Genomic DNA, 19205 nt, shown 5'->3' on the forward strand with positions numbered 1-19205 from the left:
TGCTTCTATAACAAGCCATAGAGGGGGTGCAGAGACGGTTCACCAGACCAAAGATCTTATAGCAGAGCAAGATAGGCTACTCCTGCTAAATGCAATGGACTGACGTGTAGTACGCTATGGAGGGGATCATGGGCATTTTTCCACGCCCATTTTAGCAACCTGAGCCTACCTAACCCGACCCGACTCGCACTGTAATCAATGTTGCGGGGCAACAGTTTGTGTGGGTCAGATTCATAAATCTGTCAGTTCAAACTTCTTGTCAAGAATAAAATTTGATTCTGGTAATTGTCTTTTTTAATGTTTTTTAAATCATTTCTTTTTAAATGGCTCACAAGCAGTGTTTGAGTTGATTTTGTAGTAACCGGAACCGACCCGACTCGCAGGGTGATTGACAGGGGGGGACTTTTTGTGCGTGATTATAGGGTTAGATTCATAATTCTGTTAGTTCATAATTCTGTTGATTCTTGTTAAAGAATAAAATGTTTATAAACACACATACATGAAAATTATATAAATGTATATAACACACACAATTATATTTCTTCTAATCCAATAATGAACTTTATTTCAGACTAGACAAGGGACATTAAATAAGAAACATTGTAAATAAGAAACATTGTCTTGGGGCACTCTCTCTCTCCCCGCTGCCCCGGGCCCCGCACTCTCTCTCCCCGCTGCCCCGCACTCTCTCTCCCCGCTGCCCCGCACTCTCTCTCCCCGCTGCCCCGGGCCCTCCTCCCCCGCTGCCACTCTCTCTCCTCACTGCCCCGGGCCCCACACTCCTTCTCCCCGCTGCCCCGGGCCCCACACTCCTTCTCCCTGCTGCCCCCCGCTGCCCCGCTGCCCCGGGCCCCGCACTCTCTCTCTCCCCGCTGCCCGCACTCTCTCTCCCCGCTGTCCCGGGCCCCGCACTCTCTCCCCGCTGTCCCGGGCCCCGCACTCCTTCTCCCTGCTGCCCCGCACTCTCTCTCCCCGCTGCCCCGGGCCCCGCACTCCTTCTCCCCGCTGCCCCGGGCCGCGCACTCTCTCTCCCCGCTGCGGATCCAATCTTTGGCCGGAAGCAAGAAGGCGGGAGCAAGAAAGCGGAACAAGATGGCGGACCAAGATGGCGGAGTCAGATTGCTAAAATGTGTCCTATAATCACCCATGAATCCGCCCATGAGCGTACCTCACGTTTGCGTGAGAGTAATCCATCTTGCTTTGCTATAAGATCTTTGCACCAGACTTATTCCTGGGATGTCAGGACTGTCTTATGAAGAAAGACTGGATAGACTTGGTTTATACTCTCTAGAATTTAGGAGATTGAGAGGGGATCTTATAGAAACTTACAACATTCTTAAGGGGTTGGACAGGCTAGATGCAGGAAGATTGTTCCCGATGTTAGGGAAGTCCAGGACAAGGGGTCACAGTTTAAGGATAAGGGGGAAATCCTTTAAAACCGAGATGAGAAGAACTTTTTTCACACAGAGAGTGGTGAATCTCTGGAACTCTCTGCCACAGAGGGTAGTTGAGGCCAGTTCATTGGCTATATTTAAGAGGGAGTTAGATGTGGCCCTTGTGGCTAAGGGGATCAGGGGGTATGGAGAGAAGGCAGGTACAGGATACTGAGTTGGATGATCAGCCATGATCATATTGAATGGCGGTGCAGGCTCGAAGGGCCGAATGGCCTACTCCTGCACCTAATTTCTATGTTTCTATGTTTCTATAACAAGGGTCTACTGTAATCCAAAGCTGCCGCCAGCAAGTGAAGTCATAGAAAGTCTGAATCACAGTAACAGTCATGGTGATTATTTTTGTGGGAGATTAATTTATTTATTTAACTGTCAGACCTTTACTGGTGCTACTGTAACATGGCAGTCTGAGGAAGGGTCTCGACCCAAAATATCACTCACCCTTTTTCTCCAGAGATGCTGCCTGACCCCCTGAGTTACTCCAGCACTCTGTGAAACGTCACCTATCCATGTTCTCCACAGATGCTGCCTGACCCGCTGGGTTACTCCAGCACTCTGTGAAACGTCACCTATCCATGTTCTCCACAGATGCTGCCTGACCCGCTGGGCTACTCCAACACTCTGTGTCTAGCTTGGGTCTTGTTATCTTTCGTTCCATTTTTAATGACAGCCACAAATGAGCCGTTGATGAAAACTCTATCACTCATCTGCCGGTTGCCTCACCAAAGCTACATTCAACTGAACACTTATGAAAAGGAGACGTGTCAAGTCGACTTACAAGAATGGCAACGTTTCAATAGGGTGTCTTCAATTACAGAGTAAAGTAAGGCACATTCACAAGTTGTTTATCACAGAGTAATTGTTAAGATAACGAGGAGTGCTGTTTAAAGAAACACAACAAGGCAAAGGATTAAATTACACAGAAAATTACACTGGGCATAGAGAGGAGAGCAGAAGCAACAAAGGCCAGAGTAAAGATTCACCACAATGATACAAGTAATAAGGGAGTAGAGTTTTGAAGAAAGGCTTGAATCTGTGTTGTTCTCGGGATAAAAGAGGAACTCCATTATGAATGATTTGAATTAATGCTTGAATGCATGGATGCATGTATGAATGAATGAATGAATGCATAAATGATTGAATGATTGAATGCATGGATGAATGAATGACACTTTCTTGTCACGACTACCGAGGGTTACCCAGATACTGTGAAATGCTTTGTTTCGCATTTAACCCCTGCAGTACACAAGTGTACACACAAAAAGCTGGAGTAACTCAGCGAGACAGGCAGTATCTCTGGAGAGAAGGCGTTTCAGGTCGAGACCCTTCTCCAGACTCAAGTACAAGAGTGTTGCCATGTGTTGTCACTGACAAAGTTACAAATGTTATAAAAGTATCAAAAGTACCGAACAGTCCTTTCTACTGCCTGCTGCCGCACGTGGCAGCAAACCCCTCGCTGGGTCCCCAATGTTCACAGTGCCCCCCCCCCCCTCCCCTCTTGTCCGGTTCCCCCTCTTGTTCTCACCGGCCCCCCTCGCTCTCGCTCCCTCCTTGCAGGGCAGCAGCATGTTTGGTCTCAGGAATGAAACATCCCAGGAGACGCCTGCAGACACAATGAACTGCAAGTGCTGCAATCTTGAGGATGACTCAAAGTGCTGGAGAAACTCAGCACATCAGGCAGCATCTGTGGAGGGAATGGACAGATGATGTTTCAGGTCAGGACCCTTCTTCAGACTCAGAGAAATGTGGAAATCATATTATTTGTTCACTCGTAGGTTTGTTGGCACATTATAGTTAATGGTTTCCCAGAACCGGCTCCCAAGTTAAATTGCTGGAGGGACTGATGATCAGGCAGCATTTGTGGTGGGAAATTTCTTCGGTCAGAGGGTGATAAATCTGTGGGATTCATTGCCACAGAAAGCTGTGGAGGCCACGTCAGTGGATATTTTTAAAGCAGAGATTCTTGATTGGTATGAGTGTCAGAGGTTATGGGGAGAAGGCAGGAGAATGGGGTTTGGAGGGGAAGATAGATCGGCCATGATTCAATGGCGGAGTAGACTTGATGGGCCGAATGGTCTAATTCTGCTCCTATCACTTACGAACTTATGAAATGGATAGATGACATATCAGGGCAGGACCCTTCTTCAGATATGAAACATTGTTTCTCCACAGATGCTACCTGATCCACTTGAATACCTGTAGCAGTTTTGTTTTACCCAAGATTCTAACATCTGCAGTCTTGTGTGTGTCCAAATGACAATTGACACAGCCACCCACTGACACATGGACCACCCAACTATGTGACTTGGCCACTGATGCTATGAGTTGAGATGAATTTAGTTTATTGACACGTGTACCAGGGTACAATGAAAAGCTTTTGTTGTGTGTGATCCAGTCAATGGACAATAGACAATAGGTGCCGGAATAGGCCTTTCAGCCATTCGAGCCAGCACCGCCATTCACTGTGATCAGGGCTGATCATCCACAATCAGTACCCCGTTCCTGCCTTCTTCGCAGATCCCCTCACACCGCTATCTTTAAGAGCTCTATCTAACTCTTTTTTAAACATTTTGACTTCTCAGCCAATCCCCGCACTCACTCCTTCTGCTCCTGTGTTGCAGGCTGTGTCAGTGGACAATACATCATTATAATCGAGCCATCCTCAGTGTACATGATAACGGAAATAACGTGAATGACGTTTAGTGCAAGATAAAGTCCAGTAAAGTCTGATCAAAGAGTCTTCAATAAGGCAGCTCAGGGCTGCTCTCTAGTTCCCGGTGAGATTTTGCTTGATAACAGCTCTGTTTCAGTTTAGTTTATTGTCACGTGTGCCGAGGTACAGTGAAAAGCTTTTGTTGCGTGCTACCCAGTCAGCAGAAAGACAACACACGATTACAATCTGAAGAAGGGTTTCGGCCCGAAACGTTGCCTATTTCCTTCGCTTCATAGATGCTGCTGCACCCGCTGAGTTTCTCCAGCATTTTGTCTACCTTCAATTTTCCAGCATCTGCAGTTCCTTCTTAAACATGATTATAATCGGTGCATTTACAGTGTAGAGATACATAAGGGAATATTCCCATATGGATATTCCAAGAAACTGTGCCACAGTATATGCTATCTAGATTAGATTAGACTAGATTTTTTGGTTTATGCACCAGAATGCTGTGATATTGTTTGTTCACACAAAGTGAACGGTATGAGTGCAGTAATAGTAAATATATAATAAATAGTAAATCAATACACTGACAAGTGTAAAGCAACAGAAGGTGCAGGATTGTAATACAACATCTGAGCGGCGGTAGAGTTGCTGCCTTACAGCGCCGGAGACCCGGGTTCGGTCCTGACCACGGGTGCTGCCTGTAAGGAGTTTGTACGTTCTCCCCGTGACCTGCGTGGGTTTTCCCTGAGATCTTCCATTTCCCCCCACACTCCAAAGACATACAGGTATGTATGTTAATTGAGTTGGTATCAATGTAAATTGTCCCTAGTGTGTGTAGGATAGTGTTAGTGTACGGGGATTGCTTGCCGGTGCGGACTCGGTGGGACGAAGAGCCTTTTTCCGCACTGTATCTCTGCACTAAATTAAACGAAGATGGTCCAACGTAACTCTAATAAGTACTTTTGAAACTTTGTTGTGGCAAGAAGGTGGCGTTTCGTTTGTGTACTTTGTGTATTGAATGTAAAAACAAAAAGTTGCATTGTACCGAGGTACATGACAATAACGTGTCATTGAATCATTGAATTGAAAACGATAACATGATATTCCCGAACTTGAGGTCAACAAACTTTTATTGATCAATAGGATTGAGGCTGGTAACAAGGAGTTATCCCACAAAGCTGAATGGTGGAGCAGGATCGAGGTGTTCCCTACTTTAACAATGTGTACAAGCAGAGGGCTGGACAAATTCCTCGTCAATTATTTAGGACATATCCACAAGGCTCATGTCAGGATTGTGAAGGTCTCCTCTCACCACCTAGCCCCCTGGAATCTACAACACACGCAAGAGAAAAATCCTCCCATTATCAAAGCCACCATCAGTGGATTCAATTCATCAATGTACCAAGGCGTTGGAAAGCACGTCAACAACAAAAAAAATCCATTTAATAATGCCTTTTGTATTGTAAAATGTCGCTTGTTGCTACACAGAAATGTGGGCAAATTACAAATTGAAAACAAGCCAAAGCAAACATTGGTACAGTTGGCAAAGTCTTCGTTTAAGGAGGTAAATTTAAGGAAGCATCTTGATTGAGAAGAGGGAGAAAGACAATGAGGAACATTTCGCAAGGGACCTCCAGAGAAATGTGCTGGATATTTCATCTTATGGGGTAGATTTGGTAGCAAAGTTTATTGATCTTTAGCGAGTTGAGGATGTAGAGACCGTTATTTTGTCGTTTCATGGCAGTTGGTGCTCTGGGATGACGAGAGATTTGATGGCGTGATTTTGTGAATCTCCTTGTAAAATGAAATAAGTCATAGCCTGGTTCTGTGGAGCTCTAGGGTATCCCATCCGAGAGAAGTCAGCATATTAATCACGCTTCGTTATATACAAAGCGGATCGCTCGGCGTTGTACTTTCTCCAGGGTGATCTTGGATGTTGTTGTTGAAAGGATCCCATACAGCTCCACTATGCTCCAATTTGGGCCTGACCAAGGATTGTAGGCATTCTTTTCGACAGACGTTTCTCTCCCATTTCCTCTCCCGCTTTCTCCCAGTCTCTCGGTCTCCGATGCTGGCTTGGTCCAAGCGCCAGCCCACGGCAACAATAATGGCAATCTGCCTCTCCTGGCCTGTCAGCCAGCCACACATACAAGCAGACTGCATTGTCACAGTTCACATTACCAACTTCAGTTTGTGTTGTCCAGTACCGTGGAGGTCAGGGGCGGGGAAGGTTAATGATTGCAAGCTGACAGATGGGGAGCAGTTTGGAGAATTGATCTTGGTTTGGGTGGTGGTGCAGCACAGCAGGTGGCGCTGTTGCCTCACAGCTCCAGAGACCTGTGCTCAATCCTGACCTCCAGCGCTGCATGTGTGGAGTTTGCATGTTCTCCCTGAAACTACGTTGATTAACTCCAAGTAGCCTGGTTCCTCCCAACATCCCCAAAACGCATGGGTTGGCTGGTTAATCGGTTACAAAATAATGCCTCTGGTATATAGATGAGATGTGGACTCTGCGGAGGTGTGTGTGTGTGTGTGTGTGTGTGTGTGTGTGTGGGGGGGGGGGGGGGGGGGGGGGGGGGGGGGGGGGGGGGGATGAGGAGTTGGGGATGGGGGAAATTGAATATTTGTGGGGGGCATTAAAAATGATTTAATATAAATGTAGGAATAATGTAAATGGGAGCTTGATAATCTGCAGAAAGATCTGTTCCCATGCTGTGTGACTCTATAACGTAAGTATGTGTGATGATGAGACATTTCCAAAGAACATTGGTCAGGACAATCTCTGGGAGTTAATGGGGAATGAACTGTAGATGAGAAGGTTAATATAGAGAACGTGGATTTAGAACGCAAAAGCATGCAGCTAATGAAATGGCAATTACAGATTGATAAATAAATCAGTTCAGTGGCAATTTAATGAGATCATCGGAAAAATAATATGAATTATCTCTGGAAGGCGACTCCGGACTGTCAAAGCCACCACAGCCAGACATAAAAACTGTGTATTTCCACGATCAGTAGCTCTACTCAATAACCAAAAGTCTGAAGCCTCCATGTGCTCCGGGATTTTATTTCATTCACGTTTAAACGATAATGTTTTATTCTTAATGTTTTAATGTTTATGTTTTATTCTTAGTTTACTGTATATCGTGTTGTTACTTGCGAGTGGAGCACCAAGGCAAATTCCTTGTATGTGAACATACTTGGCCAATAAACTTATTAAACATAAACTTAAATTAATCCATTGGAATATGATAGGTCCGAGTCAGGATCATGTTAAACAGAAACTTTGTGTTTCAAGGATATATAATTTCAAACAGGGTTTCGAAAGCACGTCTGGAGTAGCGACAGCAACAAATGTTAGATCTTGCAGAAGAGGACGGGTGAAAATGTGGAGCAATGTAATTAGTTACAAATACAAGCTTCCATCAAAATGCCGGGGTGCAGAAATAGCATTATGGTTCACAATGCTTACCAATATTAAAGAATAAATCTGCATTTTTATGGAAAGGATTTTTAGAAACTATTATGGCATTTGCATTAAAGTATAGAGATCGTCAAAGAATCCACACACCTTTGGGCAGCACAGTGGCCCAGCGGTAGAGTTGCTGCCTCACAGCGCCAGAGACATGTATTCGATCCTGACTATGGAATAGTTGGCCCTCAGTTTCCTATCTCTTTCACCTTAAACCCATGTCCTCTAGTTCTAGATTTGCCTATACTGGGTAAAAGACTCTGTGTGTTCAGCTTTGTACCATTGACATTTGCATGGAAGGTAGGAATGCTGGAATAACGCAGTGGAACAGGCAGCATCTCTGGAGAGAAGGAATGGGCGACGCTTCAGGTCTTGATCCTTCTTCAGACATTTACATTATCATTCCACTTTGGGAGTTGTAAGGTGTAAATTAGTGGCTCATGTTATGAGTCATGCTTTTGTAGTTACGCCCACTAACTTATCAGTGTTGCGGTCTACTGCACTCCGCAGTACGAAGTGAACTCTCAAGTGAGAGCTTGTTATTGTTTATTCTAAATAAACAGTGTATAACCTGACATGGTGTGAGGTCTTTATTATTACAAGGGCTCTAAACCAACATGGTGTCAGAGTTACACAAAAGTGTTGGAGAAACTCAGCGGGTGCAGCATCATCTATGCAGCAAAGGAAATAGGCAACGTTTCAGACTGATGGGGGGTGGCGGGGAGAAGAAAGGAAAAAGGAGGAGGAGGAGCCCGAGGGCTGAGGGATGGGAGGAGACAGTTAGGGAAGAATTGACAAGGGAGTTACGGAGGGAGCGGTCTTTGCGGAAAGCAGACATGGGGGGAGATGGGAAGATATAACCATATAACATATAACAATTACAGCACGGAAACAGGCCATCTCGGCCCTACAAGTCCGTGCCGAACAAATTTTTTTTATTCCCCTTAGTCCCACCTGCCTGCACTCATACCATAACCCTCCATTCCCTTCTCATCCATATGCCTATCCCAATTTATTTTTAAATGAGACCAATGAACCTGCCTCCACCACTTCCACTGGAAGCTCATTCCACACCGCTACCACTCTCTGAGTAAAGAAGTTCCCCCTCATATTACCCCTAAACTTCTGTCCCTTAATTCTGAAGTCATGTCGAGTGGTGGGGTCACTTTGGAGGTGGCGCAACTGACGGAGGATTACTTGTTGTATGTTTTCGTCAGTTTTGCCACCTCCAACGCGACCCCACAACTCGCCACATCTTCCCATCTCCCCCCATGTCTGCCTTCCGCAAAGACCACTCCCTCCGTAACTCCCTTGTCAATTCTTCCCTTCCCTCCCGTACCACCCCCTCCCCGGGCTCTTTCCGCTGCAACCGCAAGAGATGCAACACCTGTCCCTTTACCTCCCCCCTCGACTCATTCAAGGACCCAAGCAGTCATTCCAGGTGCAACAGAGGTTCACCTGCATCTCCTCCAACCTCATCTACTGCATCCGCTGCTCTGGATGACAGCTGATTTACATCAGTGAGACTAAGCGGAGGCTTGGCGATCCGCAAGAACCAACCTGACCTCCCGGTGGCTCAGCACTTCAACTCCCCCTCCCATTCCCCATCCGACCTCTCTGTCCTGGGTCTCCTCCATGGCCAGAGCGAGCAACACCGGAAATTGGGGGAACAGCACCTCATATTCCGCTTGGGGAGTCTGTACCCTGCGGGCATGAACATTGAATTCTCCCAATTTTGTTAGCCCTTGCTGTCTCCTCCCATCCCTCAGCCCTCGGGCTCCTCCTCCTCCTTTTTCCTTTCTTCTCCCCGCCACCCCCCATCAGTCTGAAGAAGGGTTTCGGCCCGAAACGTTGCCTATTTCCTTAGCTCCATAGATGATGCTGCACCCGCTGAGTTTCTCCAGCATTTTTGTGTACCTTCGATTTCCCAGCATCTGCAGTTCCTTCTTAAACACATGGTGTCAACGTTTATGATCTCACCCTCCGATTGATTATATTGTTTTTATCTTAGTTTATTTTTTTAAATTACGATTACGGCTGGTGCTCTCAGAAAGCCGGATATCTTGGTGTTTGATGCAGATCTTGCAGAGCGATGGCATGTGTTCGAGGAAGACTTCTCAATCTACATTGATGCAGCGTATCTTCGTGCATCGATTCTCCTTAACCTAGCAGGCACTGAAGCTGCTCAATGTGCCAGAAGATTTCCGGCTGGTGTGGACGATAATAACCTACAAATTCTAGCAGAGTCCATCCATGAGTCCATCGAATTAGTGCTACAAGACGGCATTGTTTTAAAAGGACACAAGGCCGTGGTTCCTGCTTCGTTGCATCACTGGTATTTTGATGCTGTCCATGCAAGACACCCAGGTGCAGAATACACTGTTTCAAGGGTGAAAAGCATGTTTTACTGGCCTGGCATGGCGGAATACATCAACGACAATGTGGCAGCTTGTGCTGTGTGCAATAGCATGGCACCTCATCAACAAAAGCAACCACTTCTGCCTGTGAAGGAGCCAATCCCTCCTCCTTATTATCCGGTTTGTACAATTTCATTTCAATCTGTGTCTGGTGACCCTCACATGCTCTTGCCACCACAATAATCCATGCCTGTGATAGTTCATCTGTCTGTCCCATCTTTGCCTGCCCCACAGTCTCCTGCTTCAACTCCAGTGACGTTGGTCCATTCCCCCATGGTGGTGAAATCACCAACTCTGTCCATATAACCATATAACCATATAACAATTACAGCACGGAAACAGGCCATCTCGACCCTTCTAGTCCGTGCCGAACACATAATCTCCCCTAGTCCCATATACCTGCGCTCAGACCATAACCCTCCATTCCCTTCCCATCCATATAACTATCCAATTTATTTTTAAATGATAAAAAACGAACCTGCCTCCACCACCTTCACTGGAAGCTCATTCCACACAGCTACCACTCTCTGAGTAAAGAAGTTCCCCCTCATGTTACCCCTAAACTTCAGTCCCTTAATTCTCATGTCATGTCCCCTTGTTTGAATCTTCCCTACTCTCAGTGGGAAAAGCTTTTCCACGTCAACTCTGTCTATCCCTCTCATCATTTTAAAAACCTCTATCAAGTCCCCCCTTAACCTTCTGCACTCCAAAGAATAAAGCCCTAACTTGTTCAACCTTTCTCTGTAACTCAGTTGCTGAAACCCAGGCAACATTCTAGTAAATCTCCTCTGTACTCTCTCTATTTTGTTGACATCCTTCCTATAATTAGGCGACCAAAATTGTACACCATACTCCAGAATTGGCCTCACCAATGCCTTGTACAATTTTAACATTACATCCTATTACGTCCCCAGAGAAGAGGAATGGAGATGGCCGCTATCGAACACGTGCCGGTCGTGTTAACAGGCCGGTCGTGAAATATCCGGACTATGTTTGACTTTCCACCAGTTTGTCATCGGTTGTGATTTTTGGTTGGCTTAGTTATGGGAATACAGTGTTATTGATTCTTTAAGAGTGGGGATGTCGATCAGTGGCTCATGCTATGAGCCACGCTTTTGTTGTTATACCCACTAGCCTGTCTGCTGCACTCCGCAGTTCGAAGTGAACTCTCAAGTAAGAACTTGTAGTTGTTTATTCTAAATAAACAGTGAATAACCTGACATGGTGTGAGGTCTTTATTATTACAAGGACTCTAAACCAACATCATCTATAACTCGCTGTAGCAGAGTGAGAACATTAGTCTTTGACGAGAAGATGATGTGTTCGATCTTGCATGAAAAGAGAAGAGATCAGCAGATGTTACGAAATGACTGCACTAAAGATTTATAAACCGGTCATTAATATTGCATCTGGGCACAGCTTAGATTTAAATAGTCGGATTGTGGAGGTTATATGATTGAGAGTCAGTGAATCAACAAACACTTCAAACTCCAGTCCTTGATGTGATCTTTACAGATAAGATACAGGTCCACCACCAATTTTCTGGCAACTGATATTCCGGCACCCCCTTTAATTGAGACAAATTATGGGAGTGCTCTTGAAATCTTCCCGGATGTCCCCCCGAAAATGTGGTGCCTAGGCCGGACGAGGTGGCCAATCTCCACCTCATTGGGGCTTCCACTGCTGGATTTCCGATCAGCGGGTGGAATTTGCCCGCTGTGGCCGGGGTTCAGTAACTCCGGTCTAGCCGGTACTGGCAGATCCGTTCCCATAGCCGACCTCCGCGGCCAGTCTAAGATTTAAATTAATTGATGGAATTGGACGTAAAGTGCTGGAATAATTCAACAGGTCAGGCAGAACATGGGTTGGTGATAGTGTTCAAGAAGGAACTGCAGATGCTGGAAGATTGAAGGTACACAAACTTCTTCGGGTTAGGACCCAGAATGTGGGGGCCAGGGGAAGGAAGGAAGCTGAAAGAGAGGGAAAGCAGGACAAACATGGCAAGGGGGGGTTGATAGGTGGACAGAGGAAGGGGGGGTGTTGATAGGTGGACACAGGAGGGGGGGGAAGGTGTTGATAGGTGGACACAGGAGGGGGGGGGGGAGGGAGTTGTTGATAGTTGGTGATGGTTGTAACAAAGGCCAGATATTAAAGTAGAAGGTGTGAGACAGACTGACTGAAGAGTTGTACAGTATGAAGCCAGAGGAAGGAATGTAAGAGGAGGGGGAGTGGCGGAGTAGGGGTGGGTCCAGGTGGGGCCCAGCAGAGTGGAGAGGGGGAAGGAAAGGGGGTGTGGGGGAGTAAGGGGAGGAGGTGTTGTTAGAAGTTAACTAAAAGTGGAGAATTCAATCAAATTGAAGACTTTGTTTCACCGGAACGTGTGATGGAGTCTTGGAACGTTGCTTGGAATTGTGGTGGAGGCAGAAACTCACACGGTATTTACAAAGCATTTGAATGAGCACCTGAAGAGTACAACCCATAAGGTTGTGAATCAAGGGCTAGGAAGTAGAGGAAAGATGCTGGAAAGATTTATCAGGATGTTGCCAGGACTGAAGGGGCCGGATTATGGGAAGGGGTGGGCAGGCTTGGAGCAGAATTTATTCCTTGAAGCAAAGGAGACTGAGGGCGATCATATAGAGGTGTATCAAATCATGAGGGGCATAGATAGAGAGTGAATTTATCTTAGAGTGCAGAATCAAGTTAGATGCTTATTGTGTGACTGGAAAGATTTACTGGGAACTAGGCCAAGTGCAGACCCGTTGGGTCTGTTCCCCCGACATGCGGTTGTGGGGGGGGGGGGGGGGGGGGGGGGAGCCGGCATGCAACATCACACACTAACTAACCCCCCAGCACTCACGCTAATCTAGGGGGGGAGGGGGGGGGGAGAGAGAGAGAGAGGGGAGGGGGGGGGATGAGGGGGGGGGAGGAGCGGGGGGGGGGGGGGGGAGAGGGGGGGGGAGGACGGGGGGGGGGGCAGGAGAGGGGGGGCAGGAGAGGGGGGGGGGGGAGAGTGGGGGGAGAGGGGGGGGAGAGGGGAGGGGGAGAGGAAAGGGTGGTGGGGGGGAGAGGGGGGGAGAGAGAGGGGGGGGGGCGGGGGGGGGGGGGAGGAGAGGGGGGGGAGAAGGGGGGGGAGGGGGGAGGGAGGGGAGGGAGGGAGAGGGAGGAGAGAGAGGAGAGGGGAAGGGGGGAAGAGAGGGGGAGAGAGAGGGAAGGAGAGAGGGGGAGGAGAGAGGGGGAGAGGAGAGGGGGGGGGGGAGAGGGGGGGAGGGGAGGGGGGGGGGGAGGGTGGAGAGGGGGAGGGGTGGGGGGAGGGAGGGAGGGGGGGGAAGGGAGAGAGGGAGGGGGGAAGGGGGGTGGAAGGGAGGAGAGAGGGGGAGAGAAGGGGGGGAGAGGGGGAGAGGGGGGGGGGAAGAGAGAGGAGGAGAGGGGGGGAGAGGGAGGGGGGGGGGGGAAAGAGAGAGGAGAGGGGGAGAGAGGGGGAGGGGGGGAGGGGGGAGAGAGAGGGGGAGGGCTGGAGGGGGAGGGAGAGGGGGGGAGAGGGGGAGAGGGGGAGGGGGGAGAGGGGGGGAGGAGAGGGGGAGAGGGGGGGGGAGAGGGGGGGGAGGGGGAGGGGGGGGAGGGGGGGGGGGGGGGGGGGGGGGAGGGGAGGGGGAGGAGGGGGGAAAGAGAGGGGGGGAGAGAGGAGAGGGGGAGAGAGAGGGGAGAGGGGGAGAGAGGGAGAGGGGGAGAGAGGAGGGAGGGAGAGGGGGTGAGAGGGAGGGTGATAGAGGGAGGGAGGAGGAGGGAGGGAGAGAGGTGGGAGGGGGAGAGAGGGAGAGGGGGAGGAGAGGAGGGGGGAGAGGGAGGAGAGGGGGGGAGAGGGGGAGAGGAGGGGAGGAGGATGGGGATGGGGAGAGGGGGGGAGAGGAGGGGGGAGGAGGAGGAGAGGGGGAGGGGGGAGGGGGGGGGAGGGGGGGGGGGAGAGGGGGGAGAGGAGAGAGGGGGGGAGGAGGAGGGGGGAGGGGGGGGAGAGGGGGAGAGAGGAGGGGGGGGAGAGGAGAGGGGGGAGAGGAGGGGGGGGGGAGGAGAGGAGAGGGGGGAGAGAGGGGGAGGGGGGGGGGGGGGGGGAGAGGGGGGGGAGAGGGGGGGGGGGGGGGGGGGGGGGGGGGGAGAGAGGGGGAGAGGGGGAAGGGGGGAAGGGGAGAGGGGGGGGGGAGGGGGGGGAGGGGAGGGGGGGGAGACGGGGGGGGGGGAGAGGGGGGAGGAGGGGAGAGTGCATTTTTACTTCAACCCAAACCCAAACAACCATTTGCAGGCAGTGCTTTTTTACCTCCAACCATATTTTCATTTTGAAACCAAATTAGGGTACTCACAGTGCTTTAGACATTTGTCAGTGTCATGCAAAGCTCTGATTGAGGCACACCACTTGCAGAGACTGATTGAGGCACACCACTTGCAGAGACTGATTGAGGCACACCACTTCCTGGTTTTATAGTCCCTCCCCCCTCCCGCTAGCGGGGGCAGCAGAGAGAATGGGGAATGTTGTAAAAACATTAATATCTCTGTCAATTTTGTATTGACGGGAATAATCCTCGGCACACACGCGGCGGAGGGGGGCTGTGAGCGAGGTGGCTAAAAATGATGGCCGTAGGTGGCGACGTACTCTCGGAAACCGCAGCACAGAAAGCCAAAACTGGCCAATAACAGAGTTTTAGTAACATAGATGGGAAGATCTACATTTTCACACAGAGGGCGGTGGGGTTATGCAATAAGCTGCCAGATAAAGTAGTTGGGGAGATGCGATGACTACATTTAGAAGAGTGTAGGAAGGAACTGCAGATGCTGGTTTACACTGAAGATAGACACAGAATACTGGAGTAACTCAGTGGGTCAGACAACATCTCTGGAGGAAAGGTTTAGGCGATATTTTGGGCCGTGACCATTCTTCAGGCTAGTTAGGGATAAGGGAAAGGAAAGATATTGAAGGTAGATGGAAGAAATGAATGAAAGATATTCAAAGAACAAAGGACAATCAAGGAAAGGTAAGGTAGCTTATTGGCTGTGGGGTAGGTGCAGCACCGAAGGCCCGGGTTCGATCCTGACCACGGGTGCTGTCTGTACGGAGTTTGTACGTTCTCCCCGTGACCTGTGTGGGTTTTCTCCGAGATCTTCAGTTTCCTCCCACACTCTAAAGACGTGCAGGTATGTAGGTTAATTGGCTTGGTAAATGTAAAAATTGTCCCTAGTGGATATAGGATAGTGTTAGTGTGTGGGGATCGCTGGTCGGCACGGACTCGGTGGGCCGAAAGGGCCTGTTTCCGCGCTGTATCTCTAAACTAAATTAAAAAGTAAAGAGTTATGCAGACAATGACATTTGGACAGGTACATAGATCTGAAAAGTGCAGAGGCATATTAGACAATAGACAATAGGTGCAGGAGTAGGTCATTCAATGTGATCATGGTTGATCATCCCCAATCAGTACCCCAATCCTTGCCTTCTCCCCGTATCCCCTGACTCCGCTATATTTTTAAGAGCCCTATCTAGCTCTCTCTTGAAAGCATCCAAAGAACCTGCCTTCACCCCCTTCTGAGGCAGAGAATTCCACAACACTCTGTGAGAAAACGTGTGTTTCCTCGTCTCCGTTCTAAATTGGTTCTATATTGGTTGAACTCGAGGCCAATGGAACTAGCGTAGGTGGGTCAGCATAGAAGAGTCGGGCTGAAGAGTCTGTGCTGGTTGCTTCCATAACTCAATGACTAGGTGGAGTAACCCAAAATAGAAGATTGTTTACCAACGTGGCCACAGAAAACTAAGTTGGTTTCTTTGATGCTGAAAATCTCCACTATTCCGTTTCTCTGTGAAAAACTGCCACATTGATTGACCTGCAGGGATACCATTATGCACACTTTTCTTCAGCTGTGGAGCTATAAAGTAAACCTGACACGCCAAGTTGGTGCAGGAAAGATATACAGCAAATCAAAACCAATCCCCACAGAGCAATTTTGATTATTCATGTCAACTTGTCTATCATGAAGTCAGATCTATTAACCAAGGACATTAATAAATATTACCATTAAAGACTAACAATATTCGCCTCTCCTCAATATATTATGTGGAAATAACACAAAATGCTTTCAGAACTTACTTAACAAGTAGGAGAAGGAGGAATGGGCCATTCGACCCTTCATGCTTGTTCTATCATTCGTTAAGGTCATGGTTGACCTTTTACCAATTTCTGGCACTACGCCCATATCCCTTGATTCGTAAACTGGAAAATTTGCCCCTCAGGTTCCCATTAAATGTACGGCACAATGGTAGGTCTGCTGCCTCTGAGCACCTGGGAGCAGGGTTCAATCCTGTCCTCGGCTGCAGTCTATGTGGAGTTTTCATGTTCTCCCTGTCACCCCATATATTTCCTCTGTGTTTTCTTCACAAATCTTCTCAGCACTTTTTCTATCTTAATGACATCCTTCCTATGGCAGGGTGAACACAATACTCCAAATGTGGCCTCACCAACATCTTGTACAACCGTGACATAACATCCCAGCCTCTGACTGATGGAGACGTTTCAATGTATGTTTATCAATGGTATGTTGAGGGAGCTATGCAACCCATCAATATCTTAATGCCGCAGTTTCAGCATGGGTGGCACAGTGGAGCAGCTGGCAGAGCAACTGCCTCGCAACCTCAGCATCTTGAGTTCAATCCTGACCTCCGGTGCTGTCTGAGTGGAGTTTGCAGGAAAATTTACAGAGCTATCCAAGGGTCAATGAGCCAAATAAGGGAATATGGAAATAAATAACAGTTGTGTAAACACTGATAAATGCAAATTAAACATCTCTTCGCTTTCAGTTTAGTTTAGTTTAGTTTACAGGCCCATTCGGCCCACCGAGTCCATGCCGACCAGCACATTAACACTATCCTACAGCCACCATGGACAATTTTTACCTTTGCCAAGTCAAATTAACATAAAAACCTGTATGTCTTTGGAGGAAACCGAAGATCTCGGAGAAAACCCACACAGATCACGGTGGGGAGAATGTACAAACTCCGTACAGACAGCACCCGTAGTCAGGATCGACACGGGTTTTTGACGCTGCATTCGCTGTAAGGCAGCAACTACCGCTGCGCCACCGTGACCGCCCTAATTTCCATGAAAGTAACTTCAAAGCTGTACATGTAACAGCACCATGGAACCAGAGCAATGTGTAGCTAATTTCAGCTGAGGCAATTACTCTTCTGACCTCCGGAAATTGAGTTTCATTTAGTTTGTCGAAGAGCAGTATTTGAATGCAAACCTTTACTAAGATCTCACGCGGAGAATTCAGTTAGAGGTAAAAGCATCTCAACAATGTAAAGAAGTATCTCGTTTTGTAAAAGCATTATTAAATCGTTTTAGAGACAGAAAATATAAGTGTACTATTATAATTGAGATGTCGTTTCATTTTCTAATCCATTAGAATCCTTCAAGCAAAAAAAAAAGGCTGTAACAACCATTCAAAATGATGAGGTTTAATTTTAAGCTCCACTTGTATGTTTGTATATTTCACGACTGCTGGCGTTTCAATTTCTCAGTATTATGTAGGAGCTGAATAGATGGTATTTCCAGCAAATTCCATGATTTTGTGCAGCTGAACTCAATGTTGTCCACTGTTCCCGGGGCTAGCTGTTTGTGTATTTGTCTGAGTTCCTTCGATTCTGAGCTCTAAACTCACACTTATATATGGATGCATTCTCTGCTAATCATCTGTTTGCAAACTTGATTGGAAAAATGATAGAACGAATGCAGGGTTGGACAATCAACTTTTAGGTGAGTTGGGGAAGTTTTAACAGGGACCTGAGGAGAAACTTTTTCCCCACAGTGGGTGGTGGGTATACCATTCCCAGAAGGGAAAAAGGCACAATGTGTTGGAGTGACTCAGGGGGATAAGGCAGCATCTCAGGAAGACATGGGTAGGTGATGTTTCAGGTTAGGACCTTCCTCAGTGGAAGTGGTTGAGGCAGGTACAATAAAGACAATGGACAGGTATGTTGATAGGAAAGGCTTAAAAAGACATGGATCAATGTGGGCAAATCACACTAAAGCAGGTGGTATTGTAGATAGTGAAGATGGTTGTCAAAAACTGCAGCAGGATCTTAATCAGTTGGCCAGGTGGGCTGAGGAATGGTTGATGGAATTTAATACCGAGAAATGTGAGGTGTTGCATTTTGGGAAGTCTAACATGGGCAGGACCTACACAAAGGTTGGGATCTGGGGAGTGTTATAGAGCAAAGTGCAGGTGCTTCTCTTCTATTTTTATACTGTACCTGACGTCCCTTGTCAGCCACGGTCACCCCTTACACCCCTTGGAATCTTTCTTCCTCCTAGGAATTAACTGATCCTGCATCTTCTATATTATTCCTAGAAATACCTGCCATTGTCGTTCCACTGTCATCCCTGCTAGTGTATCTTTCCAATCAATTTTTGCCAGCTCCTCCCTCATGGCCCTATAGTCCCCTTTATTCAACTGTAACACTGACACCTCCGATCTACCCTTCTCCCTCTCCAATTGTAGATTAAACCTGACCATATTATGGGCACCACCTCCTAATGGCTCGTTAACCTCAAGTTCCTTTATCAAATCCGGTTCATTACATAACACTAAATCCAGAATTGCCTTCTCCCTGGTAGGCTCCAATACAAGCTGCTCTAAGAATCCATCATGAAGGTACTGTACAAAGTCCCTTTCTTTGGGTCCTACAGTATGCCAACCAGATTTTCCCAGTCTACCTGCATGTTGAAATCTCCTATAACAACCACAGCATTACCTTTGCTACATGCCAATTTTAACTCCTGGTTCAACCTGCACCCTATGTCCAGGCTACAGTTTGGGGGCCTGTAGATAAGTCCCATTAGGGTATTTTTACCCTTACAATTCCTTAGTTCTACCCATACTGACTCCACATCTCCTGTTTCAATGTCACCCCTTGCAAGGGACTGAATTTCATTCCTCACCAACAGAGCTACCCCTCTGCCCACCTGTCTGGCTTTTCGATAGGAGTATTCAGTTCCCAGCCCTGTTCCTCTTGCAGCCATGTCTCAGTAATTCCCACAACATCATACTTGCCAATTTCTAACTGAGCCTCAAGCTCGTCCACTTTATTTCTTATACTTCATGCATTCATATACAACACTTTGACCTCGGTATTCACCTCTCCTCTCACACCGCTCACAATTGGCCCTGAT

The sequence above is a fragment of the Leucoraja erinacea genome, chromosome 26, assembly GCF_028641065.1.
Source record: "Leucoraja erinacea ecotype New England chromosome 26, Leri_hhj_1, whole genome shotgun sequence".
Classification (NCBI taxonomy): Eukaryota; Metazoa; Chordata; class Chondrichthyes; order Rajiformes; family Rajidae; genus Leucoraja; species Leucoraja erinaceus.